The following is a 24,010-nucleotide window of genomic DNA, read 5'->3' on the forward strand; positions in this document are numbered from 1 at the left end:
TTTGACTTTTAGAAGCTTAGGTAGATTGCATGTCACTTAGAGGTATTTGAATCACAGTTTTAAATCACCTTAACAAGGAATAACTTGACACTACGTGTCTCATAACCCAAGGATAATTGGGCATATTGGGAGTGAAGGGGGAGCTCAGTGCTTTTCTGCTACATTAACCAAAGCAATGTGTGTTTCCAGCAATTTCAAAAATATAAAGAAATAAAATTAAATTCAATTCTTCATTAAAATGCATTTTATCTCTCTCCACAAGAACTATATATTACTTTGAAAAGGTGCAGTTCAGACAATCCTTGAGAACTATTCTTCAATTCTTAGAATGTCCTTTGAGTCTCTTTTTCATTATGTTAATATGCAACTTCAAATTCTATATGTAAAGTGTATGAGTGATAATTATTAAAAACTCTTTACCTATAGCCCGTCAAGAAAGATGGTTTCATATTCATGCAAAAACACTCAAAAACGTGGAACTTTGCTGCACACCTATTGTAGATGCATCACCCTTCAGATGTCATGCAGTTATATCTGTATGATGTGCAGATGTTTATGATGGTTAATGTTTGCGAGCAGAGAGGCATTAGGCTATTTAAAGGAGAAGATGATTTCGTTGCTAATGTTATATAATTATATATTAATACATATTCTTGCAAAGAAGTCACATATATATTTGCATATATCATTCTGAAGTCTTTGAAAGGTGATTGTTTTCACTAGTTTTTTGGTGTTTTTTTTTTTTTTAATGGGGAAAGAATTAGCAGAAATACCTGTGGTGAAACAGTCTACCTTAAACATGGCTTAAGATATCTATGAAATAAACATGTACCTAAGCACATTATCTGCCTCAGAGAGTGGCCCTCTGAAAGACAAAAATACCTAGTATTCAATTTATATCATACATTTTAGGCCTGAGTATTAGGGTAAGATAAATCACAGCCTGAGCAAAACATTTGTTTTGTTATAAAACAGCTCTAGATGGCCAGCTTAGAGTATGCCTGTGACGCAAACTACAGTTAAAATGAGCCAAATGTCCTCATCACTTGGCAAAAGTAAGTGCACATATGTAGTGGTTTAGGAGTCATCCCCTCACAGCCAGCTGGAAGTTAGGGGTGAAGCTGTATTTTACAGCATAATACAAATTTACAAGCATATATATGTACAATATATACAGATATTTACAAGTATATACAATTATGTGCAAGCTAAAAGTAGTACAGAAACTCAAACCCCTTCCCGAACAGCAGAACCGCTCAGGAGGGCTCTGAACTAACTCCCGTCCTTCTTTCCACCCTATCACAGAAGGTTTATGTGCAGGAGTGAGATGCAAAAGCAAGGCCAGCAACAGGGTAGAAGGAGAATGATTGGATCAGGTCACACAGATTCAGGCAGAGATGGTTAATACGGCAAGCAGCAGTCACAGACTGACTGACTTTGTTCTTATTTCTTGATTTTAATATCCTTAAGCAAAACCAATGAGTGATATAGACATACTACTATTTTCTTTTCACAGCCAATTATCTAATTTCTCTCATTAAAACATTCCAATTAGCCTCAAACCAACACAACAGGAAAGCCTGTTTTTTGTTACTCCTATTTTGGTTTAATAGTTTCACAGTGTTGATTTAACATGTCTAAGTGATTCTATCTGGTGGTCAGGTATGAAAATTTCTATATGCAGTGCACTAAACTATCATAATTAGCACTTTTTTTTAATTGAAGATACCTCCTTTATTTTAGAAAGCAGAACACATGATAATGTAATTTACTATTGTATTTAGTTGACAGAGGTTCTTCGAAAGAACAGACATCTGAAAACCTATGCACTTCCCAGGCACAGTTCTATTTACTGACATGACATTTTGGCACTTGCTTTTCACAAAGTGGTTTACTGAAAACATTGAAAGTAATCAGTATCTATAAAATTTTCTGTTCCCTAATCCTAAGGTTAACACTTCAAATTCTAACAGGAGAGGTGTTAACTAATATTTAAGTTTAATATGTGTTTATTACCGAATTTAAAGACTGAAGCCACTGCACAGAGGTGAGTCTACCATGCAGAGGCATCAGTTTGTTGGATTCAGAGGCAAACAGTTTATATGTGAAGTCCTGCTGTAGCTCTTCCAAACCTCAGACACCAGCCTTCAAACTGCCTTCTTCTTACTTTGGAAAAAAAGTTAAAGAAGCATAAAAGAAATCATTTTATAAGGCATAGAAAACTTGAGAACTGTGTCTCCATAATGTTGATGTTTTCAAACATCTATTATACTTTCTTAAATGCTTAAAACAGACTAATCAGGCAGAGGCTGTTTAGCACATGATAGTCTTATGATATGAGTATTACAGCATATAAATATTTCAGGAAATAAAAGTCATTACTTTAGCCATTGGTTTGTGGAGAAGTGGCAGTTTTTCTCCCTTGGGTAAAATGCTTGTTAGTGTGCCACAAAAACTGATGTGGCACACACACATGCATAGAAGCGCATAGAACGTGATTACCTGTGTCTAATTTACAGTGCTCAGGCTCACATGAGATAGTCCTAGTGACATAAATTGTTTTCTTAATTGAATAATATAGAAATCTATGGCAATTATAATACAGATGTCACCCTGCAAACAGCAAGAAATAGACAAGAAAAAATCTTATAACTTACTGTCCATGTCTCACCATACCCATGGTGATCCTATCCTTGTGGTTCTAAAGTATGTTAATAAAACCTATTTTATTTTTAAATACTTCCCCATTTTAAGCTACTTTATTGCCACTTAATTTATACCACCAGTATTGCCTCCAGTTAATTTCTTTCTGCACCTGCCTTTGGTGCCTTTACTACTTTATTACCAATACATGATGTAAAAAAGTGAAACTCTGTCCTAATACTGGCAAGAACTTAAAACAAACACAGACTTACATTTTAATTTATATTAATATATTTCAAGTTCCCCTGTGATTACACTTTAAAATAATATCTTCAATATGACCTATAAAGCTCATTTTAAGACTCGCTCAAGAAATTAAGATGAGAAAAAGAATGTGAGACTGATTCCTTAATTTTAGCAGATTCCTCTACTAGACAGCATATTCTCTCAGCAGTGTAACTATTGTATATATTACTTCTGTACATGCTGGACAAGTTAACATATAATCCTAATGGGCTGTACAGTTGGTATGTTGTATGTTAGTGAGACAGTATTTAATGCAAAAGTATTTTTTTGCCTCGAGGATTCCAGCAAATATTCAATATTATTGCATTTCAGTATGCTATGCAAATAAGCTATCTCGCCTGGAGCTAGCCTCAGTAGTATCTGTAGCACTGCAGCAACAGGAGGGTATATCTGACCAAAGCAGAAGGAATTTTACACATCTGATTTACCTTACTGCTGAAACTCCTCAGATAAAGGAGTGCAAGGGTAGGAATGAAGCTGAAGTAAAGCACAGAGAGTGCAGAAGATATCAAATCAATGACATAGTAACCAGGAGGGTAAATCTCTGTGCATGAGATTTGATAGATCATGCACAACAAGGACACTGAGGAACTGGAAGACATATACATTTCCAAGCCTTATTTCACATACATCTGTATTCAACTGTGAAATATATGTGTATTCATATATATGTGTATATATGAAATATATGAATACACATATGAAATATGTGTATTCATATATAGGTGTATATATATCTGTCTTTTTATTTGAGTAGAAGTTTATGGATTTTACATATATATCAAAACTGAAGTATTATTTGGCACAATGTCATATCTGAATAGTCTGCTCTTCCTAAAGTGTTTACTGTCCTGAACTTTGGAACATGACTTCTAATAGGTAACATTTAACATTGATTTTTTTTTTTTATGCACTCAGAAGCCCAGTAGGTAACAAGTATGATTTTACTGAGAGAAAAAAGAAAGAGTTGGTAATTTATATTACCAACTATTACAAAATATGATAGCAGTGCTGCTTCTAAAATGACAGAAATAATAATTTCTATTACCTTGAACTAAATGAAAAACTACTTCAGCCTGCCACTGTATAGTCTTCTTACTAAAGAATATACTGTCCTCTCCATTAGTTTTGTATTTAAGACAAAGCCACTGGATGCAAGTAACTTCCTAGGTAATGTGGCTGCCATCAGGAATTTGAAAGGTACCAGCATTTTAACCTGTGGGTCATTTAGTCATAGCATTGAACAAATAACTTTAATAGCTGGTATAGGTTTAGGAAATAGTTGTTGCTGCACTGGAGTAATCATCTGAACTGAAAGAGAGTGCTATTCTGAATTACAGTGACACACAGATTGCTGAAAGTAATGCCACTGTTCTTAAAGCCCTCACTTTAATAATAGTGAGATTAGAGACAACATCTTTGGAACTCAGCTAGTAAAATATGGGCTTAATTGTTATTAAAAACATGCAAACAATCAATATGAAATTAAAATATTTTCTTGGATCTACATTTCTGTAACAGGTTTGGGGGGAGGGAGGGTTGAATCACAGAATCAAGCAGGTTGGAAGAGACCTCTAAGCTCATCCAGCCCAACCTAACCCCAAGCCCAATCCAGTCAACCAGACCATGGCACTAAGTGCCTTATTCAGGCTTCTCTTGAACACCTCCAGGGACAGTGACTCCACCACCTCCCTGGGAACACATTTGTTTGGGTGCATTAGTGATCTTGTTCTTTGGTTTTCATTGTTGGTTTTATCCACTTTACAAAGGTAAAGAGGAAGATAACAACAAAAGAATATTTTCTTTACTGGTGGTGAGTATGTCTGTGTAGTGATGGTATCTATAGAATTAAATATCAGTAGCAAACTAACAGTGTATTTCAGCAACCTTTCACCAGCCTGTGCAAATCTTCCCTTCCTGAAACCACTGTGAATTTTTTTAGGGGGAAAAAAACCCCAACAAACAAATAAAACCACCCTACCAGAAAAAGTATTTGATATTTTTTTCATCAGGGAACAGCTTCTTGTCTTCCTCAGCAGAACATGGGTGCTTGTTTGAGGACTGGAACTGACAATCTTATCTGGAGCAGTGACACTTATTTGATCTCATCAGCTCACTACTAGAAACAGGTGCATACCCTTCTGAATTTCTAATGTGGTACAGTAATCACAGAGAGCTTCAGAAACAGCAACTTGTTGCTGTCATATGTCTGGGACTACCTGCCTCACAGATCAGAATTTACCTCTCTAAAAGCAGTGCAGCTCTTTCTCTCAAGCTATCTAAAATGGTACCATTGCCTGAGCCTAGCCTCTTGCTAAACACCACTTAGAAAAAGGCTAAACACTGTCATATTATCCACAGTGACTTATTTTAGTCACATTTAGACATCATTACCTTGTTGAACTTGTCTGCCACAAATGACCACTAATGTGGTCCCAAATGTCCGCCAGCAATCACCACTAAGATTTGTAAAGAGATGATTTCCTGGATGCTAATTGTTTCCAGATAAACAATCACATCTATGGAAGAAGAATGTCAGTGGCTAAAGAATATAAATCCTTAGTTTGAAAATCACCAAAACATAGTAAGGAAAAAAAACACCTTTTGCCTGTCTTTAGTGGCAATCCAAAATGAACCAAAAATGAACAAAGGACAGACTTGTCACCCATTGCTACCAGTCATTCGTGAGGGGAAAAAAGCACTGCTTTACTTAAGAAATAACAAAAACTAATATCTTCTAGATTTTCAAAATAAGACAAACTCTGATGAGCAAAACAAACAAGACAACATGCAGGGCATCCTGAGACCCTCATTTTACATGGTATTTATAATAGCTGTACATTTCATTGAACCCCATTTCAAGTCCCAGATCATTATGAGGTAATCCTATGTTAGGGAATATCATAAATTTGGGGGAAATTTGTTGTTTCAATTAGCTTGGGTGGATGAATCTTTCTGACCTTTTATGCTGAGTCCAGATTTGCAGATTTACAATTTAGTTATGATGTAAAGGATATGTATAGGTGATAATGACACCTCCAGAAACAACAAACCAACAACAAAAAACCAAACCCTCAAAACCAAAACTTTGTTGCTGTTCAATTTTATAATATACACTGATTACCAAAACTTCTAACACTGTACCTGTTTTCATTCAAATATCATCCTCAGGATGTTATTCATATTATCTATACTGTCTGCAACACTTTTATGCTTGAAAATTGCTGTCCAGACTTACTGCATTCTTTGGTACAACCAATGACTAACAGGTGTTAGACTTTCTGGCTGTATCTCTAATAGGTTGATATTTAGTGTGCATGTGTGTACATGTCTGTGGTTATGGACAAACCCCCAAAAGGTTCTTTTTCAGAGAGTTCTACTGCTAGTTTGCTTAGCAACAGCTGCTGGCTTTAAACCATCCCATTTATAATCTCGAAGAAAAATACATCTATAAGTAGTGCTGCAGAGAAGAACCACCTGATATATATTTCATATTTCATCACATCTTTGTAAATCCTCTACTGAAGCTCACAATCCTTTTACCAGCTTAAAACACTGATAGCAATTTTATTACCCCTGCAATAGCCATCCCTCCCTAATTCTCTAGACACAATTACTATGCTCCTTGCAACATGAATACAAATTAACACAGGGAAAAAAAAAAACACTAGAACAGAGAAAATCAATGTGGGCTGAAATGTTCCTGCAGGGGATGCTCTTGCACTCTGCAGTTTGGCTGAATGAGCTTCCAGAAACAGTTAAAAAAGAATAGAGGGAGGAAAGAAAAAAAAAAGAAAGAAATGCAGAACATCAAGCAATGTTTGGTTTTTTTCTGCTGCCCTTGGTAATTCTTACAGATACAATTAAATTTTTAATTAACTCTGTTATCTAGATTTTTTTTTCTTAATTATACTTTGCTATTTTAAGCAGTTGGTGCTTATATTTAGGAAAAAAAATCCACTGTGTTTCACTTTTTGGTCAGTAAATGCTTCTATCTGAATTTATGCTAAATTATACTGGAAGAAATCTGAGTATAAAGTGTTGGATTTTTTTTTTCTTTAGTAAAATCCCTGATTTCTGCTACATAAGCAAAAAATGTACCTATACCATAACAACCTTTCACAGAATGTTAGTTTGGAAATGACCTCCAGAGATCATAGAGCCCAACCCCCTGCCAAAAGTAGGATTGCCTAGGGTTGTCCACAAAGGAATGCATCCTGGCAGGTTTTTAAAGACTCCTGAGAAGAAGACTCCACAACCTCTCTGGGCAGCCTGCTCCAGTGCTCTGTCACTGTAAAGAAGTTTATCTGCACATTGAGGTGAAACCTTCTGTGCTGTTTTGGGAATAACCTGCTCCCCCACATGATGAAATCACCCAGACTAGTCTCAGTTGGGTGGAAGTTAAAGAATGAAGCTATATATTCACAGCTTAGCACAATATACAAGCAGATATTTACACAATATACACAAATATTTACAGCTATATACAAGTTAAATATAATGCAGAAACACAATACCCCTCCCAGAAATCAGAGTTCCCAGTAGGGGCTCCCAACCACCTTTCCACCTTCTTTCCACCCCTCTACTCTATCCCAGAGTCTGCCTTATGTGCAAGGTGGGTTATGAGGATTGGCAAGCAGGGGTTAGAAGCAGAATGATTAGTTGGGTTACACAGATCTATGCAGAACAGCCCAGGGAGAAAACATAGACACCGATTCCAACAGCTAGAGACTGTCTTATCTGTGTTTGTGTCCTTGGTTTTATACATCTCAGAAAGTCTATGAGTGAAGTAGGCATCACCATTATTTCCTTTTCACAGCCTAGAATCTATTTTTTCTCATTAAAATATTCCACTTAGCCTCAAACTAGCACACCTTCTATGTCCAAGTTTGCATCATTTCTTCCTTTCCTTATTACTGTGCACCACCAAAAAGAGATTGGCCCCATCCACTTGACATTTGCCTCTCAGACATTTATACACATTGATCAGATTCCCTCTTGGTATTCTCTTCTCAAGGCTAAACAGCCCCACATCTCTCAGTCTCTCTTCACAGGGGAGATGCTCAAGTCCCCTAATCATCCTCATGGCTCTCTCTTGGGCTCTCCCTAGCAGATCTCTGTCTCTCTCGAATTAGGGAGTCCAAAACTGGTCACAATACTCCAGGTGTGGTCCCACCAGGGCAGAGTGGAAGGGGAGAAGAACCTCCCTATGCATGCTGCACACACTATCCTGCATACAGCCCAGGACACCATTGGCCCTCCTGGCCACAACAGCATATTGCTGTCCCTTAGAGAACTTGCTGTCTACTAGGACTCCAAGGTCCTTCTGAGGAGCTGCTCACTTAGTTCAATTGGGTGGCATTCTTAAAAGTTTTGTCTTACATGGAAGTTATATGTTGACATTAAATAGGCTTCATTCTGTCCTGATGACCTTATGTAACAATCAGGCAATACAGCTTTCTATCTCTATAGGAGAAGATGGACCTGTATAGAAGTTCTGATATAGATCTGTATCACTTCAATTCTCTATCAATTACTTCTCTTAGATAGAAATAGATCAAGTGATCCAACTGAACACATTTATCTTACCTTCTTCTCAGGATGTTTTGGACAGCTGGTAGATAATAGCTCTCAAAGACAGGAAGGCTGGGAAGGGAGAAGTGTTTGCACTGTTGATCTCAAAAGCTTACCACCTTCCACAGAGTCCACTCTTTTTTAAGGTCAGCAACACTAAGCTATGCTGAGTTAACAACAACTGTATTAACAACACCTGGGCATGTTAAGACTCTAAACTTTTCTCAAGAGCTTTTCTCTGATGTAATTCCTATCCAATATAAACAAGCTCTAAACCCCTCTTTTGTAAATTTTGATCTCCCCCTCAAAAGAGTGAAATTTATCTGCTCTCAGAATGAACTCAGGTTTTTTCCCCTCCATATTTGTCAATGTCTTAAGGATATGTTGGAGGCTGGATGTGCTCAGCATGATTATTTTTTGTTATGTGTTTTTGGATGAACTCCAGTCACACTAAAACTAGTAGAAACTATACTCAGCACTGCTGAGGCCATGTTCAGTGCTGTGCCTCTCACTACAGAAGGGACATTGAGGTTCTGGAGCGTGTCCAGAGAAAGGCTACAAGGCTCATGTAAGGTCTGGAGCACATGACCTATGAGGAGCATCTGAGGGAGCTGGAGTTTGTTCAGGCTGGAGAAGGCTGAGGGGAGACCTCATCACTCTCTGCAGCTACCTGAAGGGAAGTTGATCCAAGGACATGGCCAGCCTCTCTCCTTGGTGGCAAGGACAGGACTAGAGGAAATGGTTTCAAGCTGCATGAGGGGAGGTTCAGACTGGATGCTAGAAAGTACTTTTTGTCAAAGAGGATTATCAATTATTGGAATGGTCTGTCCAGGACAGTGGAGTGGATGGAATCACCATCCCTGGAGGGATTTAAGCAGTATGTGGGCTTGGCACTGAGGGACATGGTTTAGTGTTGAGCCTTCAGTGCTGGGTTGAAGGTTGGACTCTTACAACCAGATGTTTTCTGTCATTCTGTGGAAAAAAATACTAGCAAAGGTTCAGCTATTTCTGACTCTTAGTGTTTCATATCCAGTTACTCTACTCTGCCTAATGCATATAGACGAGTTACCTAAGACTGTTGTTTCCTATTCTATTCCTAGTTTTTATCACCAGTAGAGTATTTCTGAGTACAATCACTTTCAATTTCTTTATGCTACCTTTTTCTGTCAGAAATCTAACATAAAATTCTGAATTAAACAAGGAGGGAAAGCTGAATTCAATTCAAGAGAGATATTGAGGTGCTGAAACATGACCAGAGAAGGGTGATGAAGCTGGTGAAAGGCCTGGAACACAAACCCTATGAGGAGAGGCTGAGGGAGCTGGGGGTGTGCAGCCTGCAGAAGAGGAGGCTCAGGGGGAACCTCATTGCTGTCTACAACTACCTGAAGGGAGGTTGTAGCCAGGTGGAGGTTGGCCTCTTCTCCCAGGCAACCAGCAACAGAACAAGGGGACACAGTCTCAAGTTGTGCCAGGGGAAGTCTAGGCTGGATGTTAGGAGGAAGTTGTTGTCAGAGAGAGTGATTGGCATTGGAATGGGCTGCCCAGGGAGGTGGTGGAGTCACTGTCCCTGGAGGTGCTCAAGCAAAGCCTGGCTGAGGCACTTAGTGCCGTGGTCTAATTGAATGGCTAGGTTGGACTGGATGATCTTGGAGGTCTTTTCCAGCCTGGTTGATTCTATGATTCTATAATGAAAGCAATTTCTATCAGTCAGGTAATGTAAGTAGGTATATAGCTTCAGATAGGACTCTGAGGAATATTTGCAAAATATCAGTTAACTAAGTTTCTTTATTGAAAGAAGAAGGGTAAATAGTCTACCTTCTATCCATTTCAGTCAAGTGACCATTAGGCATGTGAACTACAACTCTGTAAGGGTAACAGAGGGCCATTAAAAGTTTTGCTTACATTTGATCCATGCACCCAGACATTATATGATGTTATATGGCTTTGGTTTGTTCTGGTTTGGTTTTTTAAAAAGCAGTGTTTGCTTCCTTCAACAGACTCCCAAGTAAGTTTGTATGTTCAGTCATAAACAGGTCTAGTAATCAAGCTGGGTTACTAGTTGAGTCACTCTCAACACAGTTTTAAGGTTAAGATAATTACTGATTTTCTTTTTCAGTTGAGCACAACCTATGTCATAACAAATGAGCCAGTAAAATGCAAGGCACCCTATTCCCAATGTGCATCTTAGCAACATATTCTGGCCTTACTTATGTTCTTGAATTGCTTCAGGCCTTTCACATCCTGCCTCTGTACATGGAATACCAGCAGAAATTTCAGTGGGCACCAATATAGTCTAACATCATTTCAGACACTTTGAACTGAAAAAGGTGCATTGAGCAAGTTACATATATATAGTACCCCAGGGAAGCACAAGAAACATAGGTATGGCCTAACATAAATTGCTATATAGAAAGGAGACAGTCTGACACCTAACTGTGGGAGAAGGACATGGTCCTAACCTACCCTCTGCTCACACAAACAGCTTCAAAGTGTGCACAAGCAACTTTAAAGAGCCTCAGGACACATACGAACACAGAGAACAGTTAGACAAACTATGTGAAAAACTATCTGATTAGAGACAAATATGAATTAAGTTATATGCAATATCCATTCCCAAGGCTGTAGGTTTCCTAAGTACAAGCTAAGAGATATGGTACCTCAATAAAAAAGCTAAGAGCAAAAAGAAAGATCACACAGAAAAGGAAATCACCCTCTTTTTATTCTATGAGACTAGATCCTGGGAAAAGCACTATATTGTTACAACTTATTTAGGTATCACTGTGAAAAGTTACTTTAAAATGAAGAAAACCCAGGGAAAATGTTTCTGATAAAAATAGTTGTAAAATTAACCTAAGAACTTGATGTATGAACAAGAATGCTTATTTCATCTATGAAAAATCCAAGACAAAAATAGATTGTTTATCTAGGTGCTAATATGCTTTAAACAATCAACTCCCTCGGCATGCATAATAAACTGCATTCCTGGAGCATCACATTAACTACTGCAGGAATGAAAAAAGGGATACTAGTGTATTTTCCTCATCTTAAAAGGGACACACACAATTCTGGAAGGAAGAAGGAAGGCAAAAGTAATAGTCAGAAATTGAAGTGTGTATCACTGATACTGAAATCCCATTTCAGCCTTGCTAAATCAGTGCATCTGAATCATAAGTATTCCAGCTCTTATTAAAATAAGGAAGAACAAAAACAATCACCAGTGATGCACTTGTGCATTTTTCTAACATGCAGTGGTTTAGGTGCTTTCTAGGGAGATTCACTCAATCCAATCTTTCTTCAGTGGAACACAAAATTACTGACATGTAAACTCGAAAAATTAAATCCTTGACATTGCTCAAACAGGCTCAGAAATCACTTAAGTTCAGCAAAACAGTTCAAGGCAGCTGTGTCAACACTAGGAGTCTTTAAATTCTGTTAATGCACTAGTATCATAGAATCAATCAGAGTGGAAGAGAACTCATGGCTCATCCAGCCTAACTTAGCACCCAGCCCTAGCCAGTCAACCAGACCATGGCACTAAGTGCCCCATTCAGGCTTTGCTTCAACACCTCCAGGGATGGTGACTCCACCACCTCCCTGGGCAGCCCATTCCAATGCCAATCACTCTCTCTGACAACAACTTCCTCCTAACACCCAGCCCCCACCTGGCTACAACCTCCCTTCAGGTAGTTGTAGCCAGCAATGAGCTCTGCCCAGAGCCTCCTCTGCTGCAGGCTGCACACCCCCAGCTCCCTCAGCCTCTCTTCACATGGCTGTGCTCCAGTCCCCTCACCAGCTTTGTTGCCCTTCTCTGGACATGTCCACCAAATATCAATCCTCTGGCTAAAAATTCATACCTTATATAGTGGACCTTAGTTGATTTAGGTTAAGGAACTTGCTATATATAAAGTAGAGCTTTGTCACAAAGAGATTTATTCAAACAAGGCAAAACTACCAGGGGAAATCGATTTAATTAACCTAAAATTCCAACCCTGACTGATTCTATGAATTTCAGGGGGGATTTTTCACTTAAAGGCACCAGTGGCACAAGTTGTGAGCTGCTAAATACACTGCCCACTTGGCAAATGAAGCAGTGGTTTGAGATGTAAATATTGGCACTTGAGCCCACCTTGCCTTGATGGAACTGACCCCTCATTGCCAGGCTTCCTCCATGCTGATTCAGTGCCTCTCATAAACATTGCACAGATTCATTCCTGTCAGCTTTACAAGCGAGCAGAAAGAAGCAGCAGAACATAGAGGAGCTCAGCCTCAGTGCAAAGACCCAGCCAGCACTTGTGAGTGATGCTGCAATCAGAATGAAGCCTACTCCTATGGAACCGGGGGGCCACCACCAGGCCCCCCGGCCTTTGAGTCCCCTTCACCAGCCACCCAGTGCACACCATGGGTACTCACCAGAGATGACAGGATCAGGAGGATCCCTCTGCCCAGATGGGCAAGCTTGGACACTGCCTTTCCTGGGGCCCATTAAATAGGGAGTGGGCAGGGAGAGCAAAGTGCTCACACCTGGGGTGGGAGGAGACTCCAACAGAACCCAGGTGCTGTGGGTTAGGGGGGAAAAGGGATAGGGGCAGATATGGTGGAAAATGGGTACAGAGGCAGAAAGACTTCCCTGGTCCTGTTGCCATTCTATTCCTGACACAGGCCAGGATGATGATTCTTGGCTACCTGGGCACACTGCTGGCTCTTATTCCATTCTTTAGTTACTGAGTTGTGTACCAAAACTTTGTTTATTTATTGTGATGGTTTGGATGCTACCTACCACCCCACACACTGGAGATCACCCAGGCTAGACTCAGTGGGCTCTGGAAATTGAATTGAAGTGCAATACACAAGCAGATGTTCTATAAATCAGCTAAATTAGCAGAACTGTCTCCTGTAGATTTGTTTCATTTAATAAAGTGGCTAGTCCTATATTTTAGTTTGAAAATTTAAACCACCAGAAAGCTGTAGTTCTGCAGCTAAAGCTTTAAAACCAATCCTGCTGAAAATGATTGCTTTTATTTTTTCTTTTCATATCTAAAGGATCTACTGTTATTAACTTTATGGTACAACACACTTAAAAAAAAAGAAGTCACATAATGTGTGATTAATTTTGTGGTGTTTACAGGGGAAAAAAATCAAGCCAATAGATCTTATGAACAACTAAGATTTTTTCCGTCTTAGGTACCCTAAACATTATTTCCAAAGTATATTAAAATAATATAGAGGATTCTGAGAAGGAATCCTATTAAAGCTAATAAATGTCTAAAGGACAAGAATTCAAAAGCATGGGACTAGATTTTGGACTTCTTTTCTCCAAGGAAAGCAACAGCTGGAATATGGGAAGCTCCATCTGAACATGAGGATAAACTTCTATACTTTGATCAAATAGCCTCTTTTGTTTCTGTTTCTGTTAAGAATATTTACTTTATGGTAACCTGCATGAAGGTAATTTTCTAATACTTGGAAGAGAATCATAGAATCATAGAATTAAGCAGGTTGGAAGAGACCTCCAAGATCATCCAGGCCAACCTAGCACACAGCCCTAGCCACTCAACTAGACCATGGCTCTAAGTGCCTCAGCCAGGCTTTTCTTGAACATCTCCAGGGATGGTGACTCCACCACCTCCCTGGGCAGCCCATTCCAGTGCCAATCACTCTCTCTGCCAACAACTTCCTCCTAACATCCAGCCTAGACTTCCCCTGGCACAACTTGAGACTGTGTCCCCTTGTTCTGTTGCTGGTTGCCTGGGAGAAGAGACCAACCCCACCTGGCTACAACCTCCCTTCAGGTAGTTGTAGACAGCAATGAAGTTTTTTCCCAAGTGTACTCTTTTGCATATTCCACAAATTTCATTGCATTTTCTGACCTTTTCCCATGATATCAGGAGTATTCTGAATCATCATCCTTCCAACACTCTTCTAATCTCTTCCATTTAGTATCATCTGAGAAGTTCACAGATACACTATTTCTTAAACTATGTGGTCAACCTTGACAATGTTCTACAGTTACAGATACAGGTCGTTGGTTAAGTCACCCTTTTTTTTTTGTGCTAATGAAAGGGTAGTGCTGTTACAGCTCTGAAATATTTTTTACATTGCTTACAACAGCTTCCTCCAGACCATGCTTTCTGAATTTAAGGGAATGTCATGTGGGACAGCATCAAAAAACCCACCGGAGTAATGGTATGACATCTTTTTTTGTCTCTTGCCACAGGGCTTGTTCTTGTGTCATGGGAGGATATTAGATCAGTTTGACACAGTTTGTTGTTGACAATATCATAATGGCTGTAGGTGTTATATACCCTTGTGTAGGACATTGCCATAAAAGAAGAAATGGGAAGTACAGAGGGGAGAACTGTGATCTGGGTATGTAGGGGGTTGTGGAGTTTATTTTTCTTCCAACCTTAGGAAAGACATTGATTTTCCAGCATCTTTGAAAACCATGATTCTCTGGACATGCATCTCTTCAGCTTCAAAACAGCTACTTGGAATAGATTCTTCATTTCAGATTCAGTCTAAATATACAACCTTTAAAATGAGTAGTCACTATTTCTCCTTGGTCAGTTGCTCCTGGTGCTGAAGGGAGAAATTGTAAGGGTCAGTTTCACAGGGAGACCAGTGCTTAAACAAGTGGACAGGTGGCACTCTAGAGAATATATCCCATTCCTATGGAAAAAGAAAGATAAGATTTTGCTGAATGGGTGCAGAATGCTGTACAGAGATGCAATTCAGTTGTTCTTAAAGGCTTAATCTGGAAAACTTGGATATCCATGAATATCTGATATGCATTTCTAACACATGTCAAACTTGACTTAAGCTGCTTAAACCAATATGGAGCTTCTTCACCACTTACTCCTTCAGTCTACATGGTGCAAATCCTTTTCAGGAGCACAGTTGTCAAGGACTAGGGCAGGATTGGCTACTAGAAAAATAACAGATGTAATCTGTTAACCCCTTTACCTTCACAAAGGAGAAGATAAATTGACTAAGGGAGAGAGACTTGTGGACTGGAAAAAATCCAAACCAAACAAAGCCCCAGCAAACTAAAAATGCTTTAATGAAAGTAGCAACAATAAAATGAAATTATACATAAAGGTAAGGTCTTCTAGAAGTGAGCCAGGGGTCTCTGAGGTAACAGAAGACAAGAGGATAGCTCCCATAAAATGCCTTGGGGGAATAAAGGGGTGCCCCTCTAAGGAGGAGACATGACTGGCACCCCAGCTGAAGTGCCTCTACACTAATGCATGCAGCATGGGCAATAAACAGGAGGAACTGGAAGCTATCCTGCTACAGGAAAGCTGTGACATTGTGGCAATTATAGAAACTTGATTGGATTAATCCTGTGACTGGAGTGTGGCTATCAATGGCCACAAGCTAGTCAGAAGAGACAGGAGAGGAAAAAGGGGTAGAGATCTTGTCCTCTATGTAAAGAACTGGATAGAGTATAAAGAGTTGTTGGCAAAGAATAACTGTGAGCAGGTCGAAAGCTTGTGGGTTTGTATGAGGGATCAGGACAACCAAGGAAACATTGTGGTAGGAGTCTACTACAGGCCACCTGGTCAGGCAGAGTCTATTGATGAAGCCTTCTTAGGCTTCACAGGCTTTCATCCTTCTGGGGGCTTTTAAGCACCCCAACATCTATTAGAAAGGCAGCATGGCTAGATGTAGGCAATCCAGGAGGCTCTCAGAGTGGCTGGGTGCCAACTTCTTAAGACAAAAAATTAACAGCCCTGCATAAGGGGATATGTTATTGGACCTGTTGGTCACAATTGCAAGTGAAGTCATAAGGGCTGTCAAAGGCTGAAGGCAGCCTGGGCTGCAACAGTCATGCACTAGTGCAGTGCACTGTCCTAAGGATTATGAAGCCAATGAGACTCTAAATTTTAGGAAAGCAAAATTCCAGCTTTTCAAGTAGTAGGTTTAGATGGGGTATTAGGAATAAGTTCTTAACCATGAATGTAGTGGAACACTGGAACATGTTGCTCAGGGAAGTAGTTGAGGTTCCATCCTTGGAGATATTCAAGGTGAGACTTGACAGGACTGACCAACCTGATCTAGTTGAGGATCCACCTGCTTACTGCAGGCAGGTTGGACTAGATGACCTTTTGGAAGTCCTTTACAAGCCAGTCCATTTTGTGATTCTATGCTTCTGTGATTGTATGACTGATTCTATGCTGTAGAGTCATTTGGAGACTGTCTAGTCCAGCCTTCTGCTCAGACCAGGGACAGCTGTGGCAGGTTGCTCAGGGCTATGTCCAGTTTGATTTTTTCTCTTATCAGGTGTTTATGCACACTGACAAAATTCTCTTGAATCTTCAATTCTCCAGACTGAAATCTCTCAGCCCTCTCAGTCTTTCTTCTATACCAGATGGTCTAGTCCTTTATTTGTCTTTGTGGTTCTTCATTACATTCACTTCAACATGTCCATGTCTTTCTCCTGTTGAATGATGGGGCAATTTCCCTGTTTCCATCAAGCAGATAGTTAAGAAAAAGAAATATGACAGAAGCAAGAGCACAGCTGCCAAAAGTGACAGGTTTAACAAAGTAAAAACTGGCTTGTAGTGATATCATGGAAGGACTGCAGTTACACCAAGGTATTTGCAATAGGGGACAGTGTCTAGGGAGAGCTGGCAATCCTCATTGAAGCAGGGACAAATCTTTCTTGTGTATTTAAAATGTTTGTTGTTTCTGTATCACTTTATTATAACAAATCCATGTGTTACTAAACAAATATAAAGACAAGAAGAAATATTGTTGTTCTTAGGGAGAAAATGACATATGATTCATAATGTGAAAATCAGTTGTCAGTAGTTTCCTCTTTCTTTATTTGTTAACTGAAAGTTATGTCCTTTGTTCAAAAACCAAAATGCATATCACAAGCTTTTTCTGTAGTTACGTATTATGTATAAAGAGCTTTCCAAATAGTTTAGCTTGCACCCACTTTTGTTGCTTAGTGCCATACCTGCAGATGAGAGAGTTGTAACAGTGTCCCACAAACATTAAATATGAGGCATGAACCTCTGTCCTTAATTCTTTTCTGGATCAATGGTTTTTGTGGAGGAAAAAAAAGACAAGACAGGGACAATAATTTCTGGCCTCTGCAATCCAGTATCTGGTGGAGATTAATAATGGCAAACAGCAGACCATATGACCAAAACAACTAGAATGTTGAACCCAATCATAGAATCAACCAGGTTGGAAGAGACCTCCAAGATCATCCAGTCCAAGCTATCCCCCAGCCCAATCCAGTCAGCTAGACCACGGTACTAAGTGCCTCAGCCAGGCTTTTCTTGAACACCTTCAGGGACAATGCCTCCACCACCTCCCTGGGCAGCCCATTCCAATGGCAAATCACTCTCTCTTTTTCTGCTAACATGCTGCCAAATATTTAGGTATATCAACAAAAAAACAACCAACTCTTTAAAGCTGTTAATTTCTGGGCTATGATACCTCTTTAATGCACCAAAAAGGTAAAGCTACAATTAATGGTTGTATCATGAACTAAGTTAACACTAAACTTTTGACAACTTGCTCATCATATATTTTTCAGATTACTTTGGTGCAGTTTATCTTCCCATCCTTCTTTTCTCCCTCACCAACTTTGCACAAATTTCCAGCAGGGGTTTTGTATCACTGTTCTGAATACAAGCACTCAAGCTCTGAGTATGGTTATTACCTGTCTGTGAAAGCTTGGCTTCATACTTGTAGCAGTTGTCATTGGTATTTTTCTTCTTCTTCTTCTTCTTCTTTTTTTTTTTAATCCTCTGGAGCTTGAAATGGACTCATTCATTCACAAAGGTGAAAGATTCAGATGTTTCACTTTAGCAGCCTTGCTCTGAGAAATATTTGCAGATGACTGAAGCAGAAAATTCTACATGCTCCAGTGCATGAGAACCTTGGTAGCACACATGGTTTTGATGGCATTTTATTTGTGTGGAGTACCTTGAAAGCTTACAGCACATTGGTAAGGCTAACTTCTAGCCCATACAGCTTTAAAGTGTAAAGCAGTCATTAAATGTTCCGTCATGAATTTCTTTCAGAGTAGAATCATAGAATAGTTTAGGTTGGAAGTTGACCTGGTAGGGCATAAATCCTACCAGGTCAGTTTAAGTGTTGCTCTCCTCCTCCTGTTGTGGGTCTGGGAAGTTGAGTAGATGAGCAAACTTGGACTCTATTGATAGAATCATAGAATCAACCAGGTTGGAAGAGACCTCCAAGATCATCCAGCCCAACCTATCCCCCAGCCCTATCCAGTCAACTAGACCATGGCACTAAGTGCCTCAGCCAGGCTTTTCTTGAACACCTCCAGGGTCAGTGATAAAAGGAGACGAGCCAGTAAAATCAATGTGCTGCTGCCATTACTTCTGCTTTATTGTGCCTCGCTGACATTGCATCCTGCCATGCTCTGCAGTATTATGTCTGCTAAGCTATGAGCTAGCTCTGCTCCATAATAACAAACCCTGATGCTTTAGGTTTTTCTGCTTGGAACTACTTTGAGTTTACCAGGACTAGGCCTTAATTGCCTTCTTGTGATAGGCTTGCTTAGCCAGCACAATGTTGTGCCCATCTGCACACTGCAAGATATCCTGCCTACACCTGTAAGCCTTTGCCAACTCTGGAGCCAAGAGGAACCAGAATCAGGTCAGAGATTGTCTGCCTTTCTCCCAGCACCCTTGTTAGATCCTGGGAAGAATTAGAAGCCAAGACACTGATAAAACTCCCTGCAAGTGTTTGGGTACTGTCTGTAGTTGGTCCTGGGAATCTGGATGTTAATGTTTGTGAGTAAATACTCAAGAGGCTCTTTAGCAAAACTCTGTAAGAAAGTCTCTGATTGAATTCACCAAGTGAATTGCTTTTCCCCTGTGACTATCTCCTTCAGAAGGCCTCCACTAAGCACTAAAACAATGCTCATAAACCTCTTTGCAGCCAAAATGGGCAAAAATCATGGCCTTTCTGAGAAGTTACTGACATGACATTACCTGTGTTACAGAATTTTGCACGTGGAGTTTGAGCCTTTCAAAAGTTTGGCTGCAGGAAAAGTTGATTCCTCATGTGAGCCACTTTCTGTATATTCATTTTAGAATATGATTTAACACTTACAAAGAGCTTTCCATTAACTAACAGAGAGATGATTATCAAATGATTACAAAATGCAGAACCACCAGCAACCAGAGCCACTTAAAAAATAAGATTTAATATGTATAGCAGGGACTTTCCATTAAAAATGCAGGGCTGTGGGTCCTAAGATTGTAAATTATTAACATAAAATGTATGCAATGAGAAAGCCATGGGGGTCTGGAATTGTGCAGAGACCTCAGGTCAGAACTCTGTCTGAAAGTTACATCTCTGCTTTCCTCTGATGAGAAGATGTGATTTTTAATTCAGAGTCCTGAAACACCTTTGAAATGCTGATGAGAGATGCCACAGGCACAGCTCAGGAGTAACTGCGAGGCTCTTGGTTCACCATAAGGGTGCTGGTTTACTGGCAAAACTAAAATGCAGAGTTATATTACATAAATCACAGCCACTAAATGGCAGTTTCTGACAGTTTGTGACTCTGCAAAATTAAATGGATTTTCTTGAAATAGAAGTCACTTTTCCCTTTAGAATTTCCAGTTTGAAATTCTGGTGTCATATCTAACGTCAGCACTCATTGAGAGGAAAAAGAACGACAAAGCTACTTCATGTTTCCCTCTATTAGTAAATGCCAGGTAATTTTAGCACAGGCACTGCCATACACAGAAGACAATGGCATTTCATGTAACAGATGGTGATGAACACCTGAGGAGGCTATAATAGCTACATAAAACTATTCCAGTAAATTTTCAGATGAGGCTTCATCCCTTTTGCAACACAATTTTCAAGTGTCATTTATCTCTGATTGCTTATCTGCATAGGGGCATTGCTATCTGATTGAAGGAACAAATTTACTTAGCAAGAGCAAAGTTGGAGGCTTTATTTCACACAGACAGGTCTTTTTTTCCTTTGATGCTTCTGGCTCTTTTAAGGATAAAAGGTAGTAAAAACCTGGTGGTATACTGGAGCTGGGAAATCAGGGAGCACTGTACCTGCCCCATTCATAGCTGTCATTTATGAGATGCTGTAATCAGCTAGACTGTAAATATGAAAACATTTAATATGATATTAGTGCCTTTAGTTCCTTCATCAGCTTTAAATTGATCACTTTGCCAGTGTAATGTTTCATCTACAGAATTGTGTATTGCATCAGTACTGATGATATGGGAAAATATTATCTGGGCCTCTCTAACTTATTACAATCATCCAAATATCTTTTCTGTTTCTAGGGTTAAAAAACCTGCAAGATATGAAGTACTCTGACACGTAAATGCCTTTCCACTGAAGCTGCTTCCTAAATTGCAAATAAAGTACCCCAACCAGCACTCTTTGGTGTAACTACAAAATAAAGGGGTACTTGTTGAGAACTCCAATGAGCTTTTTGGGAACATACTGTAAGTAGCTGTCTTATAAGCATAACTGAGGACAAGATATCTTTATACATCAGAATTTAATGGCTTATATTTTAAGGTTCTTAGAAGCAAATGTCAGAGCTTTAATAACTGCCATTCTAAGTGTTCTGCCCTATATTCAAATTTACTTTGAAGAAGAACAAGTGGAAAAGTTTTATTTTGTTTTATCTGGACCCTCTTACCAAGATGTAAGTAAACAAACACTCTCTAGAACATTTCTGATGCTTTGCACTCAGACTGGCTGCTATTTTTAGATGTACTGCTAAGTTGTCTGCTTTTCTGCTGGAACAAAGGCTGAATGGATCAATGATGTAAGCACACTCAGGATACATTGAGTTCTCCCTCAAGTAACAGGTTAAAAATATCAGACAAGTAAAGTGGATGGAACCAGTGGATGTGACTTCATATGTCTCACAACCTGGGTTACTTCACTGTGTAGGAACTATCTCAACATGTTTGAGACTCTGAGGAACTGATTTATGGGCTAGCTGCCTATCTGGATTTGCATAGAAACAGTGGGAGATACTCAGATGGTTGTAAGAATAATGAAAAAGCTTTCAGACTCCAGGTTGGATTGTTCAGTGGCAAGCTGCCAGCACATTTCCAGTAAGCAGTTTTCCTCCCTCCTTAATGATTACTTCTCAGCAAAACTATAGAAGCAATGCTAATCTCATGTGGTTTAGAAAAGTTTTCACCCTTGCAATTGACACACAGCACAAACAAGCAACTACAACAGCAACAACAGAAAAAAGAACAAGAAAAATGCAGAAATTCCCTGCCCGTTTGTATTTGGTAAGACAGTGCCTAGGAATATCTGTCTCTTGTGACTCATGACTGTCTACATTGAAACATTTGCTACCAACCCTTCTATTTTTGGATTGGTACCAGCAGGAGATGCAAAACTCCAGGTCCAAATCCCCTTTCTTCAGGGAACATTTTTCTTACAGTAAAAACAGTCAATCAAATGGTGTGCATACAGAGGTGTTTGGATGTACTTTTGTTAGTGTGTGTGCAGACTCAGAGAGAGAGACATTTATTTGGAGCAGTACTGGTTTTAATAAGCCTCCCAGATAGAAAATCATAGTGGCTGGCATTTTAGAAGTGCAGGAAGTGTCATGTGTGCTGTTCAGTGATAAATGGACAGCGAGACATCCTCTGAAGTGAACAGTCTCAGCAGTGATACGCATTTTGTTTCTTAGGGACAGATGGAGAGAGATGATAATTTAATGACCTTCTCCCTGTAGATTCCAACACCTGCAATCCAGCAGGAAATGTTGCTGGTGTACTGCTGGCCCTATAACTGCTGAACAGGTGTCTTTCACACCAAAGAATGCAGCAGGAACAAGCTTCCAGGGCATCTGAATTATGAACATTTCAGTGTGCTCACTACTAGGTTGCAAGAATGATGACTTTATATATATATGTGTGTGTGTGTGTATGTATATATGTGTGTGTGTTTATCTATGTCTTGTGCCTGTTTTATTACTCTGACCTTGCATTCCTCAGCCTTGCATTTCAAAGGCTTTTGTTTTCTTCTTTAATTTCTTTTGATTTTCAAAAGCTCTGGGCGTATTGGATGGATTCCCACGTTTTGTTTTGGAATATCTAGAAGCAGTCTCAAAACTGTAGAATAAGACTGTTTCTTCCACTTGCTTTTGTAAAGCTTTTTTCATTGATTAACTATAGATAAGAAAGGGACTTCATACTTAAGCATATGGGAACAGCCTTGTCAGAGGGGGTCTGTATAGGGCAGGTGACACTTAGAGAGTCATACCCCATGAATATGTAATAGGTAAGAGTCCTAATTGCATTAGGTAGGTGTGACTTTGCCTCCTTGGAGTTTTGGGAGTAATCTAACCAGGATGACTTTTTGGAACTAAATAAATGGAAATTCCACTTCTTATCTGAGAAGGTTTTTGATTGTTTTTTTATTTCAGTGACAATCCCACTCCCTTGCTCTCCAGATTAAAAAAAGTATGGGCAAACAACAATAACAAACACCAAACAACTAATCAGGGGGGGAAAAGTCCTTATTTCCAGTCTTCTCTGAATGAAAAACTGGAAGAATATTTTTTTTAAGCATAGCTTATGGAATTAAATCAAGCAAAACCAAAACATAGTCCTGAATGATGCCATGGAGGCACTGACAAAATGGACAGCAACAACCACCCAAAAATTGAATGTACCCCAAATGACTCAGCCCTTTTCTGACACAGTCACACTACAAGTTTGGATGCCAGTCAGGAATATACTAGTACAGAACCAATTAAACTTTAAGCTTAAAATAATATCCTTTCTTGAAAGATGAACCTCCTGCTCAGTGGTATTCAAAACATATACTCACCAAAGTGAAAGTGAGAACTCACTTAACCAATGGAAGTTTAAAAGACACATAGGTATGATACTAAGGGGCAGGACTTAGAACCAGACATGGTAGAATTAGATGATGGTTGAACTTCATGATCTGAAAGGTCTTTTCCAACCAAAACAATTCTGTGATTCTAAGTGTCCTTAAATGGTGTCCCATTCTAAGAGGAGAGAATCCAACTCTCAGATTGCTTGCTCTGTGGACACCAACTCAAAATATCTCTGTAGCTGTACTCCATTTAAACCTGAAGTCAAGGGTGCAGTGTGAGCAGTTCTAACTTGTTGGAGGGCCAAGCCCACAGAACCAGTCAAAAGTAGAGCAAGAGTCCAGGCCCAGTGACACCTTTAATGTCTGGGAAGTATCAAGCTGATCAGCCCCTTTCAAGCCTTGGCCTTCTGTCAGGTGTCTGTTGGGCTTTTATGTTTCTGTCAGGTTGTCTGCACATGCCACAAGTGTGCATCCATCAGAAAACAAAGTTCTGTGACTAAAGGGTAGCTCACCTGTCTCTGAAATGGGAGTCTCAGAAGTATAAATAAAGATAATGAAAATGAAAGTTTTTTTTTTAAAGTCCTCATGATTTAATAAAGACTCACAGGGCTCATCTGTGCAGGGTCACCACTGGAAAGATTTG

General features: G+C 39.4%; 1 long non-coding RNA gene across 3 annotated transcripts in view; it reads right to left on the bottom strand.

The window, feature by feature from the left end:
• Window positions 1–13,039, bottom strand: part of LOC135175212 (uncharacterized) — a 48,380-nt gene extending 35,341 nt beyond the window's left edge. The window contains exons 1-3 of one of the 3 annotated variants that reach the window (XR_010302290.1): window positions 12,934–13,020; window positions 8,539–8,595; window positions 1,710–2,166 (exon numbers count right to left, since the gene is read on the bottom strand). This is a non-coding gene — a long non-coding RNA (uncharacterized LOC135175212). Of the gene's footprint in view, window positions 1–1,709; window positions 2,167–8,538; window positions 8,596–12,933 lie in introns of those variants that run through there. The other 2 variants (XR_010302288.1, XR_010302291.1) reach the window with 2 other exon arrangements.
• Between the last annotated feature and the right edge of the window lie 10,971 nt (window positions 13,040–24,010).

This window comes from Pogoniulus pusillus, chromosome 5, assembly GCF_015220805.1.
Source record: "Pogoniulus pusillus isolate bPogPus1 chromosome 5, bPogPus1.pri, whole genome shotgun sequence".
Classification (NCBI taxonomy): Eukaryota; Metazoa; Chordata; class Aves; order Piciformes; family Lybiidae; genus Pogoniulus; species Pogoniulus pusillus.